Genomic DNA, 18,355 nt, shown 5'->3' with positions numbered 1-18,355 from the left:
TCAGTCACCTGATCTCAACCCAATTGAGCATGCATTTCACTTGTTACTGTGTACACTGAATTGTCATCAGGCTTCTAGGCAGTAGTGGGCCAGGGTTACACAGAATAAAGTCTGACTGCCTGGCACAGGAGATTTAGTCCTGTAGTGATAATCTCCTGCTAATAAAATACTGTTTGCATTGAAACTAAAGAAAACAGCCGAATAAGTGACATCCCTGGAAGGAGGCTCTTGTGCTCTATTATGCTGATCTCAGATTAAATAGCAAAAACTTGCTGACAGATTCCCTTTACTAGTAAGCAAATATTGTCAAAAAATAAAATTATACATTTATTAATAAAAAAACAGAACACTTATAATGTAAAAACACAGAAATCTATCAATTTTATTTTTGAAGCGTTCAACAAGGCCTTTAATGAATAAATGCATTGCAACCACTATTTAGGACCAACCTCTCCATATCTCCCTTTTATAAGTTATAAAAAAGTTTAGCATTTAAATAAGACTTGTATACAATAAAACTAGGACTTGTCACTTGTATTCGGCCACAGTCTGCAGTGTGTGAGTAGTCACACACCCTCCACACATCAGAGCACTGACTATTACTCCGTACAGGACTATAGAGCTCCCAAAAGGAAGTAACTCAATTTAAAAGCGTTCCCGGCCTCGGTCACCTGCTGCCTCATAGTCCCATACGCAGCAAGCTGCGATGTACTGTGTGCTCCGACACCTTTTTATCAAAGCCAGCATTCATTTTTTCAGCAATTTGTGCAACGGTAGCCCCGCTGTTGGACTGCACAAGATCAGCTAGCATTTGCTCCCCATGCACATCAATGAGCCGTGGGCGCCCATGACCTTTTCGTCTGTTCACGGGTTGTCCTTCCTTCATCCATTTTTGGTAGGTACTAACCACTGCAAACCGGGAACATCCCACAAGTTCTGCCGTCTTGGAGATACTGAGACCCAGTCGTCTAGCCATTACAATTTGGCCCTTGTCAAAGTCGCTCAGGTCCTTACGCTTGCCCATTTTCTCCTGTTTTCAGACTGCTCACTCGGACCTTCAGTCTGTCATCTTCAGCAATACCAGCCTGGAAGGAAAGCAGGAGGATTACAAGAGTTAGGCTACGTTCCCATGATCAGGATACAGCAGCGCTTTGAACGCAACGCATCCAAATCACGCAGGTAAATCCGTCTGTGATCACTGAACAATGCGGATTTATCGCATCCAATACATATCTATAGTCTCAGCCACAGAAATTGACATGCTGCGGCTTGTAAACCCACGCCTCGGGTGAGTTCTCAACGCGTCAAACAGAAGCACAGTGGGCATGGGATGTCTGTAAATCCCACCCATTGTGCCCTACAACGCAGCGTATATAGGAACATTGCCGTTCCTGATCGTGGGCATGCACCCTTACCTTCAGACAGATACACTAGTTTCATGCATTACATACGACATACATTAACCAGTTGTGACTTTTTGAAGTTAAAGGGGATGTCCACTACTGCACAATCCCTGCTTAATCACTACGGTGCCTCAAATTAACAATCAACAATATCCCTTCACCTGTGCTGCCATGTTGGCACTGTTATTCCCAGCAAGCCAAATGACAGGCAAGTAGCTCAGTTAAAGGGGTTGCTTAGCCTTGGGGTCAATGTGACGTAGATTTGTGACTCCTGAGCTGCCATGATTCTCCAGTGCTGGGAGAGGTAAGCACATGACCACAAATAGGGGACTTTCATACATGCGGTCACGTGCCGACTAGACATTAGTCACCTCGCTCAATGTAATTGTATTGGTACGTCTAGTCGGAATGTGGCCGGATGTATGCATATAGCAGCCTTGTGGTCACAACAAAGTCTGCAGTGTCATACATATTAATCCTATTTGACCTAAGCTGTAAACAGAGCATTGAATACCAAGAGAAATGATCTTCTGTATAAACAGGGAATCCAACCCGAACAATGTGAGAAACCAAGTGGGGTACGTTTTATTACCACATATCATAATAAATGGCACCAGTTTAAAGGGATACTGTATAAACACTGGAAAATATTACATACAGATCCGGTGTTGAAGAAAATCCTACCAGAAAGACCTATGATAGTGGCCAAAAGAACAAAAAACTTACTTGACATCTTGGTACACAGTTTGTATATTCCGGAGGGAGGTGCGGTCTTCAACAACTCTACCAACTCCGGTTTTTATCCATGTGGTTTATGCAAAGCGTGCCTTAATCACATTAAAACCAAGACTTTCTCTAATTTCAACAACTCCAAAATATTTACCATCAAGAAACACATTACTTGTGCTTCGCGGGGTGTAATTTACCACGCCACTTGCCCCTGTAACAAGGTCTATATTGGGCTCACCACACGCGAATTAAAGATCAGAACGCGTGAACATTGTAGGGACATAATTAATGCGAAAACAGCTCAGGATGAATCGACCTTGAAAACCATACCAAGGCACTTTAAACAATACCATCAGTGCAATCCACATGGTTTGAAGGTAAAGGGGATAGATCTAGTATCAATGGGTGTTAGAGGCGGTAATATTGGTAAATTACTTGCACAAACTGAAAGCCGGTGGATTTACCGGCTGGGCACTATTGCACCACAGGGTCTTAACGAGACCTGTCATGATCTCCATGGCCAGAGAACTAGCATAAGCCTCTATAGGAACAAGCTCTTGGAAGATGTAACTGTACTGACCATGAACTAAACCTACCGCATCATCTAGAAGTAGCCAGGTAGCATGTCCTACTTTTTATCCCTATATGCCCAGCGCCGGCCGGAGAACTAAATAATGCTAGCAGAGGGAAATATAAGACCTGACTCACCTCTAGAGAAATGCCCAAAAGGAGACAGAAGCCCCCCACATATATTGGCGGTGATATGAGATGAAACAACAAACGCAGCAGGAAAATAGTTTTAGTAAATTTGAGGTCCGCTTTCTAGATAGCAGAAGACAGAAAGCATACTTTCATGGTCAGTAGAAAACCCTAACAAAACACATCCAGAAATTACTTTAGGACTCTGGCATTAACTCATAATACCAGAGTGGCAATTCCTGATCAACAAGAGCTTTCCAGACACAGTAACGAAACTGCAGCTGTGAACTGGAACCAAAATACAAAAACAAAACATGGACGAATGTCCAACTTATCTAGTAGATGTCTGGGAGCAGGAACAAGCACAGAGAGGCTTCTGATAACATTGTTGACCGGCAAGCATCTAACAGAGAAGCCAGGTTATATAGCGACACCCAGATCTAATCAGAACAGGTGAACAGGGAAGATGATGTCACAAGTTCAATTCCACCAGTAGCCACCGGGGGAGCCCAGAATCCAAATTCACAACAGTACCCCCCCTCAAGGAGGGGGCACCGAACCCTCACCAGAACCACCAGGGCGATCAGGATGGGCCCTATGAAAGGCACGAACCAGATCAGAGGCATGAACATCAGATGCAGTGACCCAAGAATTATCCTCCTGGCCGTATCCCTTCCACTTGACCAGATACTGGAGTCTCCGTCTGGAAACACGGGAGTCTAGGATTTTTTCCACAACGTACTCCAACTCACCCTCAACCAACACCGGAGCAGGAGGCTCAACGGAAGGCACAACCGGTGCCTCATACCTGCGCAATAACGACCGATGAAAAACGTTATGAATAGAAAAGGATGCAGGGAGGTCCAAACGGAAGGAAACAGGGTTAAGAATCTCCAATATTTTATACGGACCGATGAACCGAGGCTTAAACTTAGGAGATGAGACCCTCATAGGGACAAAACGAGAAGACAACCACACCAAATCTCCAACACAAAGCCGAGGACCAACACGACGGTGACGGTTGGCAAAAAGCTGAGTCTTCTCCTGGGACAACTTTAAATTGTCCATCACCTGCCCCCAGATATGATGCAATCTCTCCACCACCGCATCCACTCCAGGACAATCCGAGGATTCCATCTGACCGGAGGAAAATCGAGGATGGAACCCCGAATTACAGAAAAACGGGGAAACCAAGGTGGCAGAGCTGGCCCGATTATTGAGGGCGAACTCCGCCAATGGCAAAAAAGCAACCCAATCATCCTGGTCAGCAGACACAAAACACCTCAGATATGTCTCCAGGGTCTGATTAGTCCGCTCGGTCTGGCCATTAGTCTGAGGGTGAAAAGCAGACGAAAAAGACAAATCTATGCCCATCCTAGCACAAAATGCCCGCCAAAATCTAGACACAAATTGGGTTCCTCTGTCAGAAACGATATTCTCAGGAATACCATGCAAACGAACAACATTTTGAAAAAACAGGGGCACCAACTCGGAAGAAGAAGGCAATTTGGGCAGGGGAACCAAATGAACCATCTTAGAAAAACGGTCACACACCACCCAGATGACAGACATCTTCTGAGAAACAGGCAGATCTGAAATAAAATCCATCGAGATGTGTGTCCAAGGCCTCTTAGGAATAGGCAAGGGCAACAATAATCCACTAGCCCGAGAACAACAAGGCTTGGCCCGAGCACAAACGTCACAAGACTGCACAAAGCCTCGCACATCTCGTGACAGGGAAGGCCACCAGAAGGATCTTGCCACCAAATCCCTGGTACCAAAAATTCCAGGATGACCTGCCAACGCAGAAGAATGCACCTCAGAGATGACTTTACTGGTCCAATCATCAGGAACAAACAGCCTATCAGGCGGACAACGATCCGGTCTATCCGCCTGAAACTCCTGCAAGGCCCGCCGCAGGTCTGGAGAAACAGCTGACAAGATAACTCCCTCCTTAAGAATACCTGTGGGGTCAGAGTTGCCAGGTGAATCAGGCTCAAAACTCCTAGAAAGGGCATCCGCCTTAACATTCTTAGAACCTGGTAGGTACGATACCACAAAATTAAACCGAGAAAAAAATAATGACCAGCGCGCCTGTCTAGGATTCAGGCGCCTGGCGGTCTCAAGATAAATCAAATTTTTGTGGTCAGTCAATACCACCACCTGATGTCTGGCCCCCTCGAGCCAATGGCGCCACTCCTCAAACGCCCACTTCATGGCCAAAAGCTCCCGATTCCCAACATCATAATTCCGCTCAGCGGGCGAAAATTTACGGGAAAAGAAGGCACAAGGCCTCATCACGGCGCAGTCAGAACTTTTCTGCGACAACACTGCCCCAGCTCCGATCTCAGAAGCGTCGACCTCAACCTGAAAAGGAAGAGTCACATCAGGCTGACGCAACACAGGGGCAGAAGAAAAACGGCGCTTAAGCTCCTGAAAGGCCTCCACAGCATCAGGGGACCAATTAGCAACATCAGCACCCTGTCTAGTCAAATCGGTCAATGGCTTAACGACATCCGAAAAACCAGAAATAAATCGACGATAAAAGTTGGCAAAGCCCAAAAATTTCTGAAGACTTTTAAGAGAAGAGGGCTGCGTCCAATCACAAATAGCTTGAACCTTGACAGGATCCATCTCAATGGAAGAGGGAGAAAAAATATATCCCAAAAAGGAAATTCTCTGAACCCCAAAAACGCACTTAGAACCCTTGACACACAGAGAATTAGACCGCAAAACCTGAAAAACCCTCTTAACTTGCCGGACATGAGAGTCCCAGTCATCCGAAAAAATCAGAATATCATCCAGATACACTATCATAAATTTATCCAAAAAATCGCGGAAAATATCATGCATAAAGGACTGGAAGACTGAAGGGGCATTAGAAAGACCAAAAGGCATCACCAAATACTCAAAGTGGCCCTCGGGCGTATTAAATGCGGTTTTCCACTCATCCCCCTGCCTGATCCGCACCAAATTATACGCCCCACGGAGATCAATCTTAGAGAACCACTTGGCCCCCTTTATGCGAGCAAACAAATCAGTCAGCAACGGCAATGGGTATTGATATTTAACCGTGATTTTATTCAAAAGCCGATAATCAATACATGGTCTCAAAGAGCCGTCTTTTTTTGACACAAAGAAAAAACCGGCTCCTAAGGGAGATGACGATGGACGAATATGTCCCTTTTCCAAGGACTCCTTTATATATTCTCGCATAGCAGTATGTTCAGGCACAGACAGATTAAATAAACGACCCTTTGGGTATTTACTACCCGGAATTAAATCTATAGCACAATCGCACTCACGGTGCGGAGGTAGTGAACCCAGCTTAGGTTCTTCAAAGACGTCACGATAATCAGACAGGAACTCAGGGATTTCAGAGGGAATAGATGATGAAATGGACACCAAAGGTACGTCCCCATGAGTCCCCTTACATCCCCAGCTCAACACAGACATAGCTCTCCAGTCAAGGACTGGGTTGTGAGACTGCAGCCATGGCAATCCCAGCACCAAATCCTCATGTAGATTATACAGCACTAGAAAACGAATAGTCTCCTGGTGATCCGGATTACTACACATAGTCACTTGTGTCCAGTATTGTGGTTTATTATTAGCCAATGGGGTGGAGTCAATCCCCTTCAGAGGAATAAGAGTTTCCAAAGGCTCTAAATCATACCCACAACGATTGGCAAAGGACCAATCCATAAGACTCAAAGCGGCGCCAGAGTCGATATAGGCGTCAGTAGTAATAGATGACAAAGAGCAAATCAGGGTCACAGACAAAATAAATTTAGACTGTAAAGTGCCAATGGAAACGGATTTATCAAGCTTTTTAGTACGCTTAGAGCACGCTGATATAACATGAGTAGAATCCCCACAATAGAAACACAACCCATTTTTCCGTCTAAAATTCTGCCGCTCGCTTCTGGACAGAATTCTATCACACTGCATGCTTTCTGGCGTCTTCTCAGTGGACACCGCCAGATGGTGCACAGGTTTGCGCTCCCGCAGACGCCTATCGATCTGAATGGCCATTGTCATGGACTCATTCAGACCCGCAGGCACAGGGAACCCCACCATAACATCCTTAATGGCATCAGAGAGACCCTCTCTGAAAGTAGCCGCCAAGGCACACTCATTCCACTGAGTAAGCACAGACCATTTACGGAATCTTTGGCAGTAAATTTCAGCTTCATCTTGCCCCTGCGATAGGGACATCAAAGTTTTTTCTGCCTGAAGTTCCAAATGAGGTTCCTCATACAGCAAGCCCAAGGCCAAAAAAAACGCATCCACATTGCGCAACGCAGGATCCCCTGGTGCCAATGCAAAAGCCCAGTCTTGAGGGTCGCCGCGGAGCAAGGAAATCACAATCCCAACCTGCTGTGCAGGGTCTCCAGCAGAACGAGATTTCAGGGACAAAAATAGCTTACAATTATTTCTAAAATTCTGAAAGCTAGATCTATTCCCTGAGAAGAATTCCGGCAAAGGAATTCTCGGCTCAGATACCGGAGCATGAATAATAAAATCTTGCAAATTTTGTACTTTCGTGGTGAGATTATTCAAACCTGCAGTTACACTCTGAAGATCCATTATTAACAGGTGAACACAAAGCCATTCAAAGATTATAAGGAGAGAGAAAAAAAAGAAAGACTGCAGCATAGACAGACTGGCAAGTGATCCAATTAAGAGCACAGAGGGGAAAAAAAAAAAAAAAAAACTCTCAGCAGACTTCTTATTTCTCTCCTTTCTCAGCCAAGGATTTTAACCCTTTAGTGGGCCGGTCAAACTGTCATGATCTCCATGGCCAGAGAACTAGCATAAGCCTCTATAGGAACAAGCTCTTGGAAGATGTAACTGTACTGACCATGAACTAAACCTACCGCATCATCTAGAAGTAGCCAGGTAGCATGTCCTACTTTTTATCCCTATATGCCCAGCGCCGGCCGGAGAACTAAATAATGCTAGCAGAGGGAAATATAAGACCTGACTCACCTCTAGAGAAATGCCCAAAAGGAGACAGAAGCCCCCCACATATATTGGCGGTGATATGAGATGAAACAACAAACGCAGCAGGAAAATAGTTTTAGTAAATTTGAGGTCCGCTTTCTAGATAGCAGAAGACAGAAAGCATACTTTCATGGTCAGTAGAAAACCCTAACAAAACACATCCAGAAATTACTTTAGGACTCTGGCATTAACTCATAATACCAGAGTGGCAATTCCTGATCAACAAGAGCTTTCCAGACACAGTAACGAAACTGCAGCTGTGAACTGGAACCAAAATACAAAAACAAAACATGGACGAATGTCCAACTTATCTAGTAGATGTCTGGGAGCAGGAACAAGCACAGAGAGGCTTCTGATAACATTGTTGACCGGCAAGCATCTAACAGAGAAGCCAGGTTATATAGCGACACCCAGATCTAATCAGAACAGGTGAACAGGGAAGATGATGTCACAAGTTCAATTCCACCAGTAGCCACCGGGGGAGCCCAGAATCCAAATTCACAACAGAGACCCTATATAAGATTCCTATAGAAATTGACACATAGTCTCCCCTAGATATAAGAAGTTTTTAGGGGGGGTTTCTTGGTTTTATTTGTATATTGACTGTTTTTTTGATTTTAGATCTACCATCTGTGTGTGGTCCTGTCCATTCTCTGTGGTCATTATATTGATCTGCTGTATCCCCATGAACTTTGAGGAGGAGTACATCCATCAAAGAAGAAGATGCATAATAATTTTTATGAAAGACAGAGATCTATTGAACATTATGGGCATTTGTTTTATGCATTCTTATTCCCCTTGGGGTTCTGTCGGGGCCATTGTATGTTTTACGTCTGTGGTTGCAATATGTTTATGTATGTTATTATTATGTTTTTTTGTATATGTGTAATTGTTAGGTTACATTTTTATCTATGTATTGTGTTCACTGTTAGTATTATTGGGATATTTATTAATATAATCAGTATTTTGTACTGTTATTAACACTTGTGCACTTAGTACATGCATTATTCATGTATGTATTTATTTTAGTATGGCCACCGTGATTATAAGAATTGAGAAGATTATTAGTGTTATGGTGCTTAGTAGGGGCAACGGTAACAAGTTATGTCTTGCGGCACAGTTTAGAGCGATACCCAGCACTTGTTATATATTCGAGTATAGTCTGCTCACCAATTATGTGCGTCTTGTCTGTAGGTCACATTAAAAGGCACTTTATATCACGCTGCTATTAGTTCACTTGTATCGGTAGTATTGGGTTGTGCGCATGCGCTGCCTGGATCACTCCGGGCTTCCCTTCTCTGGTCTATATGTCAGTGCCTGACTTCCACCCGGCGATCCGCCGGCTGTAATGCAGGCACGCCCAGACCGAAGACGGGTTTGCCCTGATTGGAGTGAGTCCCGGCGCCGGATGCGCCGTCACACCCTATGTATACGTTGCTGTACCACGGACGTCTAGTACGGGTCATCTAGACGCCGATTTCTATTGGCCGCAGGGCATTTAAAAGGACCACCTACCTCCCTAATAGACACGCCCCCGAAAGAAGAAGTGGCGAAACGCGCGTTGGGGTGGGACGTTCACCAGGACTTGGACACGCTCCCGGTAATATATCCACTTTTTGCACTTACAGTCGTGGCGCTCATATGGGTAGATTTGCGTATAGTTGGGATCCTGTGTCCTTTAGCTTTCTGGCCAGTTAGGCTATCATGTCAGTGGCTTGCTTTTGATGCGTTATCTAGGTGCACAGTGACTACTCAGTATTTTACCTACAATCTAGCCGATATGTATGTAATGTAGCACGTAACATTTACTATGTCCAGTCCTTTTGGTGGCTTCTAGTTGTTCTTTGAGGTACTTGAGGTTATTATCTATGTATGTATTTATTTATTTTTGTGAATAAAGTAGTTGGATTTTACATTCCTTGTGCCACATGGAATTATTGATTGTGGTTCTGTGTATTGAGAAAGTCTGCAGTGTGACCGCAGACCTGTAGCCTAAGTGGCAGATGTACAGAACACGAGAAAATGGATAATGTCATTCAAAAATGCAACAGGTCCAGCAATAAACAAGACCTGACACGGCTCAGTGGTCAGAAAAATGAAGTTATGGTATGAGGGGAAGAAATGAAAGCACACAAATCAGTTCACCCCTCCTTAATGGGGTAACCAACAAATACAGTAATGCAATACTAAAGGTCCAATACTGTGCGGGGCACACGGTGAGCAGCCATTTTGACTTTGCCTCAGAGTCTGACTCTGTATATAAGCCAGCATTACTCCGCCTCACCACAAGGCGGCCACAGTCACGTGACAGAACTATTCCTGTCAGGAAGTCGCGCGGGAAACAATGGGCGTGGCCACACATTACGTCATGGCGTAAAGGACGAGCTGAGAAAACACTTCAAAGTGAAGGAAGAGCGCTCCGCCATCTTGTCACCGCCGCTGCCTGAGCCCGACATCGTCACGAAGATGCCGGCTAGCTCGTTCTTTTGTCTACAGCTCATATCCTCCATACTGTCCCGATTCACAGCTATCGAGAGATCTGCAGCGACTGAGACAGATAGATACCGGCCACAGTCTCGAGTGTAAGGGAAACCATAAGAGCGGGGGACGACAAACACTTTTTTTTTAATAGTCTGTATTAAAACCGCGGATACTCACGGAAAGCTAGGGGTCGCAAGCGGACATTGAGTAGATGGTGCCCGCCGGCGTGCAACACGTGCTCTAGTAAACAGCTGCAGCCGGCGGGGCTGACGGCTGTGTATCGTGCTCCGCCCATGTCGGTGACGTAACCATTGTGGGCGTGACACCTGAGCGGCCATGTTACTGTTGGGCGGCAGTTCTGCGCCTCCCACTAATTACCATAGCTGACGTTTATCATGGTGTCAGCGTTGCCCATAGCAACCTGGTTACTTAACCCTTTCAGGACCTGAGGACTTCTGCACTTGTTTTTTTGAATCTCCAGTTCTCGAGTCATAACTTTTGTGGACTTTGTAAAAGACAAAGGTTTTTTTGGGTCTCCATTGTCTGAGCTCTGCGCTTCTTTTCCTGCCTGTTGAGCTGTGTGACAGGCTGCTCCTTGTTTCCTTGCACTGGAGTTTTTGATACCATTTTGGGGGCACGGATGAAGTTTTTATCCCTTTGTATTGCATTTAACTGGGGAAAAATGTCTATGCAGTTTTTTTCTTCAACTTTAACCCCTTCATGACCTTGGGATTTTCCGTTTTTCCGCGTTCGTTTTTCGCTCCCCTCCTTCCCAGAGCCATAACTTTTTCATTTTTCCATCAATTTGGCCATGTGAGGGCTTATTTTTTGCAGGACAAGTTGTACTTTTGAACGACATCATTGATTTTACCATGTCATGTACTAGAAAACGGGAAAAAAATTCAAAGTGCTGTGAAATTGCAAAAAAGTGCAATCCCACACTTGTTTTTTGTTTGGCTTTTTTGCTAGGTTCACTAAATGCTAAAACTGACCTGCCATTATGATTCTCCAGGTCATTTCCAGTTCATAGACACCTAACATGTCTAGGTTATTTTTTATCTAAGTGGTGAAAAAAATTTCCAAGCTTTGCTAACCAAAAATTGCGCCATTTTCCGATACCCGTAGTGTCTCCATTTTTCGTGATCTCGGGTCGGGTGAGGGCTTATTTTTTGTGTGCTGAGCTGACGTTTTTAGTGATGCCATTTTGGTGCAGATATGTTCTTTTGATCTTTTAATCTTTTATATATCTTTTAATCTATATATTTTAATGCAATGTCGCGGCGACCAAAAAAATGTAATTTGGGCGTTTCTAAAAAATTTTCTCGCTACGCCGTTTAGCGATCAGGTTAATCCTTTTTTTTATTGATAGATCGGGCGATTCTGAAAGCGGCAATACCAAATATGTGTATATTTGATTTTTATTTTTATTGTTTTATTTTGAATGGGGCGAAAGGGGGGTGATTTAAACTTTTATATTTTCTTTATTTCATATTTTTTTTTCAAACATTTTTTTTTTACTTTTGCCATGCTTCAATAGCCTCCATGGGAGACTAGAAGCTGGTGCAACTGGATCGGCTCAGCTACGTAGCAGCGATCATCAGATCTCCGCTATGTAGTAGAATTACAGGCTTGCTATGAGCGCCGACCACAGGGTGGCGCTCACAGCAAGCCAGCATCAACAACCATAGAGGTCTCAAGGAGACCTCTGGTTGTTATGGTGACGTATCGCTGACCCCCGATCATGTGACGGGGTTGGCAATGAGCGCATTTCCGGCCGCACGTCTGGAAGCGGTAGTTAAATGCCGCTGTCAGCGTTTGACAGCGGCATTTAACTAGTTAATAGCGGCGGGTGGATTGCGATTCTACTCGCCGCTATTGCACGCACATGTCAGCTGTTCAAGGACATGTCGCGGCTTTGATGCAGGCTCACCGCCGGAGCCCACATCAAAGCAGGGGATCTGACCTCGGACGTACTATCCCATCCGAGGTCAGAAAGGGGTTAATTTGCAGATTCAATTCTTATATTTTAATAGGGGTGTGAATACTAAATGTTTTAGGTTTCTTTTACTTTTTTTTTTTTTCTAATCCGTCTTCATCTGTCATCCGCTTCCGTCTGGACATCGTCAAATCCCACAATCCACAGCGCCGCACCGGAAGTGCGCCGTCCGCCATATTGGAACCGCCGCTGGGATCCAGGCCGCCAGTGGGATCCCGACTGCCGCTTCCACTTCTCCGCATCCTCCCCCTCTCACTAAGCGCACTCCCCCGTGTCTCCACATGACTCGCTGCCCTCAGCCTGTCACAGCCCTGTCGTGGCCGGCGAGGGAGGAGGCAGCAGCTGTAGTTAGGAGGGGAAGAAAGCACAGACCACTTCTCCGCATCCTCCCCTCTCACCGAGCGCATTCCCCCGTATCCCCACATGACTCGCTGCCCTCAGCCTGTCATGGCCCTGTCATCGCCGACGCGCAAGCTGGGCTCACACTGCACAGGGGGGGCTCACAATTCATGGTGGGTCTCACAATACAGAAGGGATCTCACACTGCAAGGGAAAGGTGCTCACAATACACAAGGGAGCTCACACTGCACAGGGGGAGGTCTAACAATACACGGGGGTCTCACTGCAAGGAAAGGGGTGCTCACAATACACGGGGTTTCACGCTGCAAGGGGAGGGGTGCTCACAATACACGGGGGGTCTCACTGCAAGGCGGGGGGTCTCACTGCAAGGCGAGGGGTGCTCACAATACACAAGTCTCACTGCACAAGGGGTCTCACAATTCAAAAGAGTTCTCACACTGTATGGGAGGTCTCACACTGCACAGGGGGTGTCACTGCATGGTGGTGGGGGTGTCTCATAATACACAGTGAGACTCACACTGCACAGGAGGAGGACGATAATACAGAATATAACCTGCAAGAACCCCACGCCGCAAGGACCCCTCCCCATCGCTCGGATCCAGACCCCCGGGGCACCCTCCCCGCCGGGCAGCCATAGCTCTTGGGGACAAGACATTCTCAGTTCTGCAAAGCCTGCCCCCATCAGGACGTCACCACTCTCCCGATGCGATAGCATCGGGCCTCCATCTAGTTTGTACCTAAGCCCCGACAGGGCCATTGAACTGGTGCCTGACGTAATGTGAAAGCACCCTAACCCAAGCACCGACCTGGTGAACTGCAATGGTGGCTGGGGTGAGAGGACCCTAAACTCAGGTGTCTATCCAGACATTCGGATGGTGTACCGGGTCTGTCATGGTTGCAAGACCTGGCCCCCCTCTAAGGGTATGTGCCCACGTTCCGGATTATTTGCGGATTTTGCACGTTTTTTCGGCGGCTTTCTGTGGCAAAAAAGCTTAAAAACCGCATACGTTAAGCATCCCATAATTTTTAATGGTTTCCGCAATTTTTGTGCACATGTTGCGTATTTTTCCGCAAAAAAACGCATGCGGAAAAATACACAGCATGTTCATTAATTTTGCGGATTTTATGCAGATTTTCAACTATATTATTGCATTGGGAACCTCTGGGAAAAAAACTCGAAAAATCCACACAAAAACCGGCAAAATACGCAATAAAAACGCGACAAAAATGCGTGCAGAATTCCTCCGGAAAACCTCAGGATTTTCTCAGGAAATTTCTGCATACCTTCCAGACGTGTGCACATACCCTAAGGCCGGCCTCACACTAGCGAGTTTTACGGACGTAAGAGCGCAGAAATTACGTCCGTAAAACTCGCAAAATAAACGGCACAATTATTCTCAATGGGGCTGCTCCTATTAGCCGTATATTACGGTTCAGTATTATACGGCTTTCTACAGCCGTACAAAATCGCAGCGTGCTGCGTTTGTCAGCGTATTGCGCAAAAAAATCGCTAATGAAAGTCTATGGGGGCGAGAAAAATACGGATTCCACACGGACCAGCAGTGTGACTTGCGAGAAATACGCAGCGGTGTTAGTGAAAAGTCGGTAATTCAATTGCCGGCTTTGCATTTCTCCTTCACAAACCCGACAGGATATGAGACATGGTTTACATACAGTAAACCATCTCATATCCCCATTTTTTTGCATATTCCACACTACTAATGTTAGTAGTGTGTATGTGCAAAATTTCAGCGCTGTAGCTGCTGAAATAAAGGGTTAAATGGCGGAAAAAATTGGCGTGGGCTCCCGCGCAATTTTCTCCGCCAGAATGGTAAAGCCAGTGACTGAGGGCAGATATTAATAGCCAGGAGAGGGTCCATGGTTATTGGCCCCCCCGTGGCTACAAACATCTGCCCCCAGCCACCCCAGAAAAGGCACATCTGGAAGATGCGCCTATTCTGGCACTTGGCCTCTCTCTTCCCACTCCCGTGTAGCGGTGGGATATGGGGTAATGAAGGGTCAATGCCACCTTGCTATTGTAAGGTGACATTAAGCCAGATTAATAATGGAGAGGAGTCAATTATGACACCAATCCATTATTAATCCAATTGTAGGAAAGGGTTAAAAAAAACACACACACATGATTAAAAAGTAGTTTAATGAAATAAACACAGCGGTTGTTGTAATAATTTATTGTTCTCGGAATCCATCAGGAACACCCTCGCTTGGCAAAATAATAAACACACAAGATACATACCTTCTGATGTCAGATCACGTCCAACGAGGTAATCCATCTGAAGGGGTTAACTAATATTACAGGCACAGCTGCAATAAACCACTCGCTCGTGCCTGTAATCCCCGGGTGCTGAAAGGAAAGCAGGATCTGTACTTACATTCAGTCGCGGTGAGGCGCCCTCTGGTGGATATTCTCATGAACTGCAGCCTGGGAACTTTTTCCCACGCTCCAGGTCATATGAGGACATCCACCAGAGGGCGCATCACCGCGACTGAAGGAAATGTAGGTCAATGACCTACATTTCATTCATTCGCCGGGGATTACAGGCACGGAGCACAGCTGCATTTAGCAGGGCTCCTGCCTGTAATATTAGTTAACCCCTTCAGATGGATTACCTCGTGGGACGAGACGGTTCACCAGAAGGTATGTATCTTGTGCGTTTATTATTTTTCCAAGGGAGGGTGTTCCTGATGGATTGAGAGAACAATAAATTATTACAACAACCGCTGTGTTTATTTCATTAAACTACTTTTAAATCATGTGTGTGTGTGTTTTTTAACCCTTTCCAACAATTGGATTAATAATGGATAGGTGTCATAATTGATGCCTCTCCATTATTAATCTGGCTTAATGTCACCTTACAATAGCAAGGTGGCATTAACCCTTCATTACCCCATATCCCACCGCTACAGGGAGTGGGAAGAGAGTGGCCAAGTGCCAGAATAGGCGCATCTTCCAGATGTGCCTTTTCTGGGGTGGCTGGGGGCAGATGTTTTTAGCCACGGGGGGGCCAATAACCATGGACCCTCTCTAGGCTATTAATATCTGCCCTCAGTCACTGGCTTTACCGCTCTGGCGGAGAAAATTGCGCGGGAGCCCACGCCAATTTTTTCCGCAATTTAACCCTTTATTTCAGCAGCTACAGCGCTGAAATTTTGCACATACACACTACTAACATTAGTAGTGTGGAATATGCAAAAAAAATGGGGATATGAGATGGTTTACTGTATGTAAACCATGTCTCATATCATGTCGGGTTTGTGCAGGAGAAATGAGAAGCCGGCAATTGAATTACCGGCTGTTCACAGATATCGCGCTGAATGAAATCTAAATACAGAATATATATATATGTGTCTCAATGACATATATATATATATATATATATATATATATATATATATATATATATATACTGTATATATGTTTTCCCGAACATTTGAGCACATAAATCCATTAGATGTCGGTTTTGCAAGCCTGCGCGAAAATCTCGCAGTACGGATGCCATACGGGTTACATACGGAGGATGCCATGCGCAAAATACGCTGACACACCCTGACTACGGATCACTATTTTGGGAACATTTCTCCGTATTACGGCCGTAGTACGGACGTATAATACGTGGCGTATTGTCTTACGCCCAGTGTGAGGCCGGCCTAACAGTTCAATTGAGCTGAACTTGACCACTAAGGCCACGTTCAAACTATCAGTATTTGGTCAGTATTTTACCTCAGTATTTGTAAGCCAAAACCAGGAGAGGAACAATCAGAGGAAAAGTATAATAGAAACAGGTCACCGCTTCTGTATTTATCACCCACTCCTGGTTTTGGCTTACATATACCGATGTAAAATACTGACCAAATACTGAACGTGTGAACGTGGCCTAAAATCCTATGGTGTTCTCCGTTCAGTTCACTTAAAGCACTGGGGTCCGGTGCTTGGGGGCACAATGGTCAGAGAATAAGGCCTTATGCGATACACTAGTGGGTCAGTCTGACCCTGTACATCAGGAAATCCTCGATTGGAGACAATAATGGGTCCCAAAGGTCCAGGAGAAGACAACCCAATTGTTATTGGACTTTTGAGACCATTGTGTTTTGCTAGGGTCTTCATTAAAATTGTCATCATTTTGTATCTCCAGCTCTATGCAGACCTATGCATCTCCATGGTAACAGGCAGTAAACACGTATAATAATATAATGCAGTCATACTTGTTATATATGCAGACAGTAAGGTACTACATAAATGCTGTGAGAAAACGACACTGCAGGATCAGGCTATACAGGGACCGTTTATTGTCTCTTACCATAGGGAGGCATGGGTTTTCATAGGAGTTGTGTATAAAAATAATAGGACATTTTTAATCAGGACCTATTCTGAAGCTTTATTTTCATTTGAAATGTTTTGGGACAATGAAAATATAGTTTTGAAGACTGACCCTAATTCTTTAAAACTTTTTGTTTTTGCAAGTCAATGTTGATGAAGGGTCTTCTGGAGAGCTACTGTGGCATAAATTATGAAGAATTTATTGGCCGTGGCCTTAATCACAAAGTTCCGCCAACTTTTAGAAAAGTTGTCAGAGCTGCTTCTAAGGCCTGTCCCACACGTCCAGATAATTCCGGTACCGGAATTATCCGTGTCCGTGTGCCCGTGCGTTTCTGCGGCACATCAGTGTGGCACACGTGTGCCGCCCGTGTGCTGACTGGGTACCACACGCACCGTGCAGGAGACAGCGATAAGCGCTGTCCCCCCCACGTGGTGCTGAAGCCGCCATTCATCTCTGCAGCAGCGTTTGCTGTAAAGAAGATATGAATAATCCTTTTTTTTGTTTCTCGTGTTTAACATAAAGCTCCATGTCCCCACCCCCTGTGCGCCCGCCCGCTGTTATTAAAATACTTACCCGGCTCCCTCGCAGTGTCCTGTCCTGGCCGCAGCTTCTACTGTATGAGCGGTCACGTGGGGCCGCCGATTACAGTCATGAATATGCAGCTCCACCTCCCATAGGGGTGGAGCCGCATATTCATTTCTGTAATGGGCGGCCCTACGTGACCGCATACAGGAGAAGCTGCGGCCAGGACAGGACACTGCGAGGGAGCCGGGTAAGTATTTTAATAACAGCGGGCGGGCGCACAGGGGGTGGGGACATGGATCTTTATGTTAAACACAAGAAACAAACAAAAAAAAGGATTATTCATATCTTCTCTACAGCAAACGCTGCTGCAGAGAAGATATAGATGGCGGCTTCAGCACCATGTGGGGGGGGACAGTGCTTACTGTAGCGCTGTCTCCTGCACGGCACACGGACTGCACACGGACAACGTCCGTGTGTGGTACGTGTTTTACACGGACCCATTGACTTTAATGGGTCCGTGTAATACGTGCGCTCCCACGAACACTGACATGTCTCCGTGTTTGGCACACGGAGACACGGTCCGCAAAAAATCAATGACATCTGCACAGATGCATTGATTTCAATGTGTCTACGTGTGTCAGTGGCTGCGGTACGTGAGGAAACTGTCACCTAACGTACCGGAGCCACTGACGTGTGAAACCGGCCTAAAAAAGCAAAGAATCACAAAATGCACATCTTTGAGTGGCACAAAAAAATGTGACTTTTCCACACAACTTCAATCATTTTTATGCCAAAATTCTCGACTGGGGCCATAG

General features: G+C 45.5%; 1 long non-coding RNA gene across 1 annotated transcript; it reads right to left on the bottom strand.

Annotated features, from left to right (window-relative positions):
• Positions 1–350: 350 nt before the first annotated feature.
• LOC143765615 (uncharacterized) lies at positions 351–11,107 on the bottom strand. Its single transcript, XR_013213433.1, has 2 exons — positions 10,497–11,107; positions 351–1,085 (listed from the first exon to the last, which is right to left on the bottom strand). It is a non-coding gene; the product is annotated as an uncharacterized LOC143765615 (long non-coding RNA).
• Between the last annotated feature and the right edge of the window lie 7,248 nt (positions 11,108–18,355).

The sequence above is a fragment of the Ranitomeya variabilis genome, chromosome 4 (assembly GCF_051348905.1).
Source record: "Ranitomeya variabilis isolate aRanVar5 chromosome 4, aRanVar5.hap1, whole genome shotgun sequence".
In the NCBI taxonomy this organism is placed as follows: domain Eukaryota; kingdom Metazoa; phylum Chordata; class Amphibia; order Anura; family Dendrobatidae; genus Ranitomeya; species Ranitomeya variabilis.
This window is presented reverse-complemented; position numbering and strand designations above follow the sequence as displayed.